Genomic DNA, 10627 nt, shown 5'->3' with positions numbered 1-10627 from the left:
AAATGACCTCAAGAAATCTAGGAACCTCTGCGGAATGCAACTTGAAGGTCGAAAGGTGCCTTTGTCTGAAGGTCTCTCCCCTTTTATGCCTGCTGCCGGTGTGAGGGTTGGGGATTGGGCCCTGGGACTCAGTCACTCAGTCTTCTTGGAGAGATAACCTTTTAGCTGAAGTGATTGATTTTCCCCTATTTTTAATATACTATTTTAACTAATACGATTTACTTATGATTTTTAACAGTCTGTTTTAAATATCTTTCTTGTATATTCCTCACATCTTTTTACGATCTGCTTTATACTGTGTTATCATTTCTATTAGTTTTCTAATCTATTTGGTTTTTCAAGAGAAAACTGTCAATCTTTCTAATTATAAAAGTGTCGTGGGTGGCTGGGTGCAGTGGCTCACACCTGTAATCCTAGCACTTTTGGAGGCCGAAGTGGGCGGATCACTTGAAGTCAGGAGTTCAAGACCAGCCTGGCCAACATGGCCAAACCCCATCTCTACTAAAAATACAAAAAAAAAAATAAAAAAGAAAAGAAAAGTTAGCCAGGCATGGTGGTACATGCCCTGTAATCCCAACTACTCAGGAGGCTGAGGCATGAGAATTGCTTGAATCCAGGAGGCAGAGGTTACAGTGAGCCAAGATTGCACCACAGCATTCCAGCCTGGGCAAAACAGTGAGACTCTGTCTCAAAAAAAAAAAAAAAAAAGAAAAAAAAATTATGCTCTCTCTCTATATTAATATATGTCTTAGTCCAGTCAGGCTGCTCTAACAGAATACCATTGAGTGGGTGGCTTATAAACAACAAACATTTATTTCTCATGGTTCTGGAGGCTGGAAAGTCCAAGATTAAAGCACCAGCAGATTCAGTGTCTGGTAAGGAAGGGCCTGCTTCTTGGTTCATAGATACCTGTATTCTTACTGCATCTTCATATGGCAGAGCTTTCTGGGACCCCCAGTGTAATGGCACTAATTTTATTCATGAGGGCTTGCCTTCATGACCTAATCACCTCCCAAAGGCCACATTTCCAAATACCATCACATTGGGGATTTGGTTTCAACATGGGAATTTTAGGGGAATATAAACTGTCTATAGCATATGTATATATATGTATGATGGTTAATTTTAATGTGTCAACTTGATTGGGCCACCACGTGTTTAGTCAGACATTATTCTGGGTGTGTGTGTGATGGTGTTTCTGGATGAGATTAACCTTTGAGTCAGTAGACTGAGTAAAATGGTTGCCCTCCCTCATGTGAGTGGGCCTCATCCAATCAATTGTTCTGAATAGAACAAAAAGCTTGAATAAGAGGGAATTCTTCCTGCCTAACTGCCTTCAAGTGGGGATATGGGTTTTTTTCCTGCCTTCCAACTCAAATGGAAACATTGGCTCTCCAGGGTCTTGAGCCTGCTGGCCTTTGGACTAGAACCACACCATTGGCGCTCCTGGATCTTTCGCATGCTAACTGCAGATCTTGGGACTTTTCGGTCTTCATAATTACATGAGTCAAATCTTTATGATAAATCTGTTTCCATACATGTATACATTCTATTGGTTCTGTTTCTCTGGACAACTCTATTACACTGTGTGTGTGTGTGTATGTGTGTGTGTGTGTGTGTGTGTGTGTGAGAGAGAGAGAGAGAGAGGAGAGAGAGATTATACTGTTACACTGGTCTGTGGGCTCAAAATCAAAGTAGGAATTTTGCAACACACCCCACAGTTAACACTCACTTTTTTCCTCAACACCTAGACTCTTTCAATTTCTTAACAGAGTCAGAATTTTGGAAGAAAAGAATATTAGCAATAAATTGTCATTTTATAAATTATTAAACTAAAGCTTAGAGAAATCGTCAGTCACAGTCCATAATGAATGTTTTTGGCTGGATAGTCCCATCTCTATGCCATACCATGGCAAGTAAAAAAAAAAATGTTTGCTTAAGGCTTATATGGGAAGTGTGTCCTGTGCTTTAATTAGAAAAGTGCCCCCAAAATGTTTTTTAACCTTTTATGGTTCATGAGCACCTCTGAGAATCTATTGAAACCTGTGAGTTCTCTTCCCGGAAGTGATTCCATAAGGACACAAACATAATTTTGCATATAGTTTTAGAAACTCATTCATGTAGCCCCTGGCAATTCCTGAGCCATAGCTAAAGAAAACTTGCTTTAAAGTGTTAGCTGTACAATGATATGAAAGGGCTCAAGTCAGCTTTACAGGCACAGCACACTTAAAAATATCTTATGGCATTTCCTACATTTAAAAAACAGGCATCCACATTATCATTAGTATTATTATGTTTTTTAAGAGGCAGGGTCTCTGTCACCAGACTGGAGTACAGTGACGCACTCACAGCTCACTACAGCCTCAAACTACTAGGCTCAAGAGATCCTCCTGCCTTAGCCTCTGAAGTAGCTGGGACTATAGGCATGAACTGCTGTACCTAGCGCCACATGATTATTTTTAATTTTTGAGACAGGTCTTGCTCTGTCACCAGGCGGAAGTCCAGTGGTGTCATCAGGGCTCACTGCAGCCTTGACCTCTCAGGCTCAAGCAATCCTCCCTCCTCAGCCTCCTGAGCAGCTGGGACTACACACGTGCACCAACACTTCCAGCTAATTTTTTTATTTGTGGATATAGGGGTCTCCCCATGTTGCCAAGGCTGGTCTCAAACTCCTGCAATGGGAATAGCTTCAATCAAGCAAGGGGAATCAAGTGATGGGAATCCTGGCCCCACAGTGGGAATCCCCAGAGAGTCCCCATGAAAGAGAGTCAGAGCTACGCATACTCCAGGCCCAGAGAGCCTGAGGCCGGTACCCACTGTGATGTCTACTCAAATAGGAGCCATCTTATGGCTTCAGCCCTCCTGCCCTGGCTTCTAAACCAGCATCTCCGGGAGGAATGTGGGGAGGAGAGGCCAACTCCATGCGTCCTTTTCCAGGGCAGGCTTCCTGCTAAAGAGGCCCACTCTGGGAAAGGGAGAAGATTTGACACTGGCTAAACCAGGTTTGGCTTTTTGATTAATGTATTGAACTGGACATTCAATTCCTGAATTTGAGATGCTGACTTCAAGTGACCTTAGGACTATGTGTCACCTAAGAGGGAGAAGAAAGTCATCAGGCCTGCTGGATTTTCATCCAAAGAGGGGAACAATTCCCACCTGGAGTACAGTTTAAAGGAATATTGGTAGAAAAAAATAAAGTTGAATTTGATTGCCTCCAGAACTGTGCTTACCCAGAACACTTTGGAAGAAGCCCCCAGGAAAGCCCTGGTGGAAGGCGCACAGCCCAAGGGCTCTCAAGAATCTCCTTCCAGGCCGGGCGCGGTGGCTCACCCCATAATCCTAACACTTTTGGAGGCCGAAGCGGGTGGATCACAAGGTCAGGACTTTGAGACCAGCCCGGCCAGTATGGTGAAAGCCCGTCTGTACTAAAAATACAAAAATTAGCCAGGCATGATGGCGGGCGCCTGTAATCCCAGCTACCCAGGAGGCTGAGGCAGAAGAATCGCTTGAACCCGGGAGGCAGAGCTTGCAGTGAGCCAAGATCGTGCCATTGCACTCCAGCCTAGGCAACAGAGCGAGACTCCATCTCAAAAAAAAAAAAAAAAAGGAATCTCCTTCCTGGGCTTGCCGTGACAGTCCCCAGCCCTCTCCACATGGCCAGCCATCTGAGACCCATGGTAGAGCCACAAGTCTAAAACCCCTCACAGCACAGGAAGTAACTCAGAGCACAGCATGTGACCTCTCCTGGTGACACTTGAGTAGTAAGAAGTGGCAACTCAGCCACAGCAGGTCTATATTTGGACCTTCACTCATGGCAGGCCTGTTGCTATTTGCGGCTGTAGCCAGCTCGTGTTACCATGCAGCTTTGATGCCCCACTTGCAGAACTCTGGTGTAAAATAGGCAGGGGTAGCCTGTGGGGCATGCAGAGGTCACCAGGAAGGAAAGCCTGCTGAACACGGATTCAATTTTCCAGCAGAACTCCAGGTCCTCTGAGTTAAAGGAAGCATTTATGGACACTTAGCAGGCAAGTTTTGGGGTAGTCATATTCTTCCAATGCAAATTATATTATTAGAAACTCAATGCTGCAATATTAATGCAATATCTTTCCTGTAGGTGGGAAGAGATATCATGGTAAATTGCAGATGTTTAAATTACAATAAATAGTGTAAATGTTTTCCATGCCTTCTTAAAGCAAGAATTCGCATTAAGTGAACATGATGTTGGGACAGGATGTGAGAGGCTCTGATGAAGGCAGACAGGGGCTGGTGATTCTTATAATGTGTCTTTAGGATATCTGTAGTGCTGGGGCCTGTTTGTTAGAATCATTTGCTAGAACAGTTTGGAAATACAGATGTTGAATATCATCTGGCTATACTATTGCATTGTAAATACATTTTATTTAATCTGCGTGTACATGCTGACAAATAATAACTTCATGCATTGATTCAAATACTAAAAAACAGCATCGTAATTACTTTTCACTTGTTATGCATACAGCCTCCTCCTATAGAAAGTTTTCAGGTTTGGACAGTGTCTGCAAAGCTGATTTGAATCATTTCGTATCACTGTAACACTTTAAGGCAAGTTTTCTTTTGCTGCTATGGCTCAGGAATTACCAAGGGCTGCATGGATGAGCTAAAATTATATGCAAAGTTATGTTCCTGCCCTGTGGAATCACTTCTGGGAGTAGAATTCACAGGTTTCAGTAGATTCAGTAGATATGCCCATGACCCATAAAAGTTTAATAAACAAGCCAAGTGAGGTGGCAGATTGCATGAGCCCAGGAGTTCAAGACCAGTCTGGGCAACATAGCAAGAACCTGTCTCTAAAAAAGAAAAAAAAAAATTCTTGGGGGACTTTTCTAAGTAATGCACAGGGATACACCTCCCATATAAGCCTTAGGCAAACATCTTTTTTATTTTTTTTAACTGCTTCCCTATGGCATAGAGGAAAGGGTATCCAGCAAAGACATTCATAAGGGACTATGACTAATTACTTCTCTAAGCTTTAGTTTCACCATTTATAAAATGACAATTTATTGTCAACCTTCCTTTCTCCCCAAATCCTGATTCTGTTAAGAAAGAGTCTAGGTGTTGAGGGGAAAAGTGACTGTTAACTGTAGGGTGTGTTGCAAAATTCCTACTTTGACACTGAGCCAGTTTGTGTTGAAACCAGTTTGTGTTGTGTGTTCAAAGGGCAAGTGCCAGCTTGAAAGCATGTGTTCTTATTTGTATTTGCACTAAGTGTTTTCCAGTCTTCTTGCTTGTGTCTTTCTGACAGTTCAACTTGGTGTTTCACATTCCAGCTTCTAGTTGAAAGAATTTCTCATGATGATTTATTGGTCATACAGAATCCTGGCTATTTCCCTTTGGGTAGCACACGGGAATGTAAGCATTATTTTTAGTGAACTGCTCCTCTGTCTGTAGATGGTGTGATTTAATGGAAACCTGGGTTTGAATCCAAGCTCTTCACCTGACTGGTTGTGTGTCAGGTTAAAAGCTTGGATTCAAGCACAGGGCTAAATACAGAGTAGCCCAGATAAATTTTTGTAAAAGAAAATTGGCTATAAGCAAGCCCTTATCCTCACAAGAACTCAGTTTTGCCATCCTAAAATCAGGAATTTTTTTTAAACATCCATGACCTGCTGAATAAAATCAGGAAATTGAATTAGATGCTCTCCAAGGGACCTCCATCCCTAGAATACCATATCTCTGCCTGGGCCCCCCGGGAGAGGAATGATCTCATAGCTGATGTCTGTGCGTGGTTATGAGGCTGTTCTGCTTGGTGTCTTCTTTCATCATCGGCTGTTTTCAAGGGACAAATATTCCCACAGTGGCCATGGATTATTCCACACTGCTGTGGTCACTCTCCATGAGTGACCAGGTAGAAGGCTTCTAGCCCAGGTGGGAGATACTAAGGTACGAATAATGATAATGATAGTAAGAACAACAACAATAACAGCAGCTAACACTTATTGAGGACTTACTTTAAGCCATATACTATGCATAAAGTACATTATGTTATTTCATCTAAATGCCAACCTTATGAGGTAGACACTATTAATAGAGCTGTTTTATAGTCCATTAAAGTGAGGCCTAGACAGATGATTTTCCTGAAGTCATACTTCCAGGATGTGGCAGAAACAATGCAAACACATGACTGAATCCAGAGGGCAGTGGTCTTGGGGAGCAGGGAGGGGGGACAGGAAAAGGGATATTACCTAGAGATTCAAGAGGTAGAGTCAGAATCAGCATGAATTGGTTATTAATTAGATTGGGGGTGTCAAGGATGAGCTTCTGGTCTCTGGTTTGGTGCTGGAGGGGGTGGGTGTCATGCTCTCATTTGTGGATAGTAGCAAAGCAGTGGCCTTCATGGAGGGCCATGTTGGATGAGTAGGGGTTTAAGAAGCACTGGTGAGATGGGGAAGAGTGGGAGCTCTCAGCAGGCAGGACAGTCTGAGCCAGGGCCTAGCGTGAGTCTCACATGGAAGACCCTGAAAGCAGCCAGAAGGAACAGAGGGTGACCGCTAGGGAAGGTGGGGCTGCTTGGGGAGTATAGAGCTATGGCATGGGGCGGGGGATCTGTGGTGCCCAGGGGAGTTGGGACTTGCCAGGAATGGAGCCCTCAGAATGCAGGACGTGCAGACGTACCACTTCTGCCTGAACAAAGCAATGTATGCTGTATAAGCTATGCTGCTATCCTGGGCAGGGACACCCCTGAGGAAGAACCATGGTGCACGCAGTCAGCAGACTGTAGAGACAGGAGGGTTTCAAGCAAGATTTTGAGCCACAGAGGGAAATAGTGGGATTTTGGCACAGACTCTGTGCTTTAGGAAGGAGAAGTACTCTGGGGTCCCAGGAAAGAGGGAAAGTGGCATCTCTGAGAAGTTGTGCATAGCCCCAGATGGGGTAATAATCCCTTATTCACTTGTCTGGAGCCTCCTCGAGACCAGCAACTGTGTCTCATCCATTGTACCCCCAGCGCCTAGCCTGGTCCTGTTCTCTTGAATTCACACCTCACCAACCCCATGAACATTCAGAGCTGGGGCAATGAATGATGCCCAACACCACAGACCATGCATGTGGTAAGGTTAGTCAGGGTCACAGAAGGACCTAGGGTTTCACCAGATGACCTCTGCATGGGTGTAGACTTTCCAGGTCATTCCATGTTGCCCCATAACACACTGGCTCCAGGACTTCTAACTCTGCCATGACCAGGTGGAATCTATAATGCCCCAGGAGCAGAGGCAGCAACCAGGAGCCCCGGTGGAGTAGAAATGAGGAACTGCTTCTAAGCTGGGGAGACCTGCTGCTGCTGTTGCTGGCTGATAAGAGGCTCATGGAGAAGAAGCATGACCCTCCCATCCTCTCAGGTTCTATTTCCAGAGGTACTTGTGCTCAGCTTCATTCTCCTCCTCTTCCTCCCCCATGATGCCAAGTAAGAGCTCAACCTAGCTGTTAATGATAAGACATTATTTCTATGCAATGTGGGTAATTCTGATTAGCTGGGCAATCCGACATACAGGAGCGTGAAGGCAGGATTCAGGGCCTCTTAGGGCAGAAGGCTCTGATTACTTTGTTGAAAATCATCCACTACAATAAAGGATTCAGGATGAGAGAGGAGGCAAAGTGGTGTTTCCATAGCTGGAAGGGAACTTTGACCTTGGGAACCATCAGAGGGAAACATGGGCTAAAGTGCAGGCAATGTGCATGATACCCAGGAGGAGGTAGCAATCCCTTGGGTCTGGTATGTATGGAGGGGGAGACTTGCTGGTCCAGCTCAGCACTGGTTTTGCTGGGATGCAGATTCAGTGTGAGAAGAAGTTGTGCCCTAGTTCACTTGAAGCCACACTTCTCCAGCCCTGTGTACAGGCTGTATTAGTGAGGATGAGCCAGGACTGCCCCAGCCAGAGCCTAATGGTGGACAGGTTTCTTAGTAGTAACTGCCCCATAAAGAAAACCCAGTTCTGGAGGCTTCATAAATCATAGATGCTGTGGAGGCAAAACACTGGCCCTGGGGCCTGGAAACCACTGGCTTTGCGATGCTGCCTCTGGAAACCTACCTCCACTCATCCTTCTCTCCATCTAGGGGTGGACCTGATCCTGTTTGTGGTCCCAGGTGTCCTGGACCAAGACATGGTGGAGCTGGTGCCTCGTGTGCCTTAATCCTGCATAGTCATGGTATCTCAGCCTCAGCAGGTGTTACTGAAGTGATATTTACCACTATCTTCCATGTGAAGAGTTTTGGAGCATTGGAGAGTGGGAGAACTCCAAGAGCGATGTTCCCAAGTCTTAGAGTCTCAGGAGTAAGGTTTCCTTATGAGGATCCAGATCTCTGAAACCAATAACATACATGGCATTGGGTTAGGATAGCAGCATCTTTGTCACCTAATGACTGCTGGAAGTCGACTTCTCTATGTGGTGCTGATAGAATACCTAGAAAAACAGCATCCCGTGGACACTTCAGAGTGAAGAGGAGAAGAGAGAAGGTCCCCAGGGGCTCACCAGGGCTGAGTCCATGTAGTCACACTTCCAGATCCCACCTCCCCAACCCGTCTACCATTAGAGAAGGCTGGTTGGTTCTTGTGTTTTTGTCTTGCTGTCAGAAAGAGCCAGGGTGAGCCCATGGAGGGAAATGTGAGGGATTTCTAAGGCGGGGTGTAGCCATGATTAACTGGGGGAGTGATATTTGGTACGGAGCCCCAGATGAAATTAATAAGGGCCCCTCTGGGTTAAAAGCAGGATACGGTTCCATCACTGGGATCCAGAACCTCCTATTCTTGGATCAAAATGTTACCAGCATCCTGGGTTCTTGTAATCTCCCAGGATAGAAATCAAGAGAGATCACCAGACACAGCAGCAAAGAGAAAGTTTATTTTAGCTTGTGCACAAGGAAGCTGGCACTGAAGAAGAAAAGAATGGGCTGCCCTTGGGGGCAGTAGTGTGTGGGTTAGTTTTATAAAGTCTTTCTATAGGGAAGGGTGACATCGGGGTATGTGTAGGAGAGTTTTTCTAGTGCTTGCACAGTGGCTCAACATGTTTCTTCATACATTATATGTAGCATTAGCATTTTAAATCATCACCCCAGGTGTGATTTTTAGCATTAAAATGAAGAAGGGGTAGCTATAGGTTGGAGTTTAAATTTAACTGCACATTTGGGACTCCAAGGAAGTCCCTAGACCCCTGAAATAGGAGCTTATGGTCATAGCAGTTATAGGTTCTTGGGTCTTTTGTTACTGATGGGCTGGGAGTTAGATAAGCAAGAGCCTGACTGAGGGGTGTTTTTTTTTGTTTTGTTTTGTTTTGTTTTAGACAGAATCTCGCTCTATCTCCCAGGCTGGAGTGCAGTGGCATGATCTTGGCTCGCTGCAACCTTCGCCTCCCAGATTCAAGCGATTCTCATGCCTCAGCCTCCTGAGTAGCTGGGATTACAGGCACCCACCACCATGCCCAGCTAATTTTTGTATTTTTAGTAGAGACGGGGTTTCACCATGTTGGCCAGGCTGGTCTTGAACTCCTGACCTCAGGTGATCCGCCCACCTCAGCCTCCTAAAGTGCTGAGATTACAGGTGTGAGCCACTGCACGGGGCCGACTGAGGGGTTTTTATCATTTTCCTCCAGACCATCTTAACATAGGAACCTAACTAGCCTGCCTGTCTCAAATCTTTCCTAAATGGGCCAGATGTAGAACTGTGTTGGCACCTCTGCTCTCCTCATCCCTACTCCTAGCCTTTTCCTGTTCTTGCAGGACAAAGCTTGGAGGGCACTGGGGCAGGCAGTGAGCAGAGCCTGGCTGGTTGTCCCCAGGAAGGAAGGGGGAGGTCCAGGCCATAAGGGCAAGGTGTCATCTCTGACCAGAGGCAGAGTTCTTCTCTGAGGACCCAGGGCAGAGTTCTTCTTCCTGAGGCCATGGGTAACTTGGCCTCCACAAATAAAGGCTGAGGAAGAGGGATGAAACTGGAGGCTTACAGCAGGAATGTCCAGGGAGGGCAGAGGGAAGGGCAGGCAGTCAGTTCAGAACATCACAGACATTCATGGCAAGAGTGTAGAGAGGCTGAAGAAGGTGGGTTTTCTGGAAGACTGTCCCAACCTCTCATGGGCCAGCTGGGCATCCAGGCGTCTTCTACCTTACAAGGTAGAGCAGCAGAATAGGCACCACTTAGAGATTTAGAAATGCAGTTTTCCAGACCTCGCTCTAGACTTTCTGACTCTACATTTCACCAGATCCCCAAGGTGACGTGTGTGCAGGAAAGTTTGAGAAACCTTGTTGAGAGGAGGAGTTCTGGCAGGGCTGGTAGGAGGACACCCCTCTAACAGGCAGCATGCAGGGGCTGCCGTGGAGGTGACGTCACACCACATGGTGAGTTGTGGAAAGAGAGAGGCAATGAGCTCCATCTGGTGGTGCTGAGTTTGAGGCGGCTGCTGGAGGGGGCGGCTCAAGACAGCAGCTGCGCCTCTGAGCCTCTGCCTCTGCATGGGGCACAGGTTAGGGCCAGAGACATGGATTTGGAGCCCTCAGAAGAGACGGGGACATAGAAGCTGTGAGACTGGACAAGATCAACTAGAGCAAGTGGAGAGTGGGAAGAGGGCCTAGAATGGAGGTCGAGGGGATGCCTGCATATAAAGA

At 46.0% G+C, this 10627-nt stretch overlaps 1 long non-coding RNA gene across 1 annotated transcript in view; it reads right to left on the bottom strand.

The window, feature by feature from the left end:
* Window positions 1-3931: 3931 nt before the first annotated feature.
* Window positions 3932-10627, bottom strand: part of LOC116482547 (uncharacterized) — a 53799-nt gene continuing 47103 nt past the window's right edge. The window contains exons 3-4 of the long non-coding RNA XR_009209721.1: window positions 8064-8335; window positions 3932-5914 (exon numbers count right to left, since the gene is read on the bottom strand). This is a non-coding gene — a long non-coding RNA (uncharacterized LOC116482547). The remainder of the gene's footprint in view (window positions 5915-8063; window positions 8336-10627) is intronic.

Source organism: Hylobates moloch, unplaced genomic scaffold (assembly GCF_009828535.3).
Source record: "Hylobates moloch isolate HMO894 unplaced genomic scaffold, HMol_V3 SCAFFOLD_14, whole genome shotgun sequence".
Classification (NCBI taxonomy): Eukaryota; Metazoa; Chordata; class Mammalia; order Primates; family Hylobatidae; genus Hylobates; species Hylobates moloch.
This window is presented reverse-complemented; position numbering and strand designations above follow the sequence as displayed.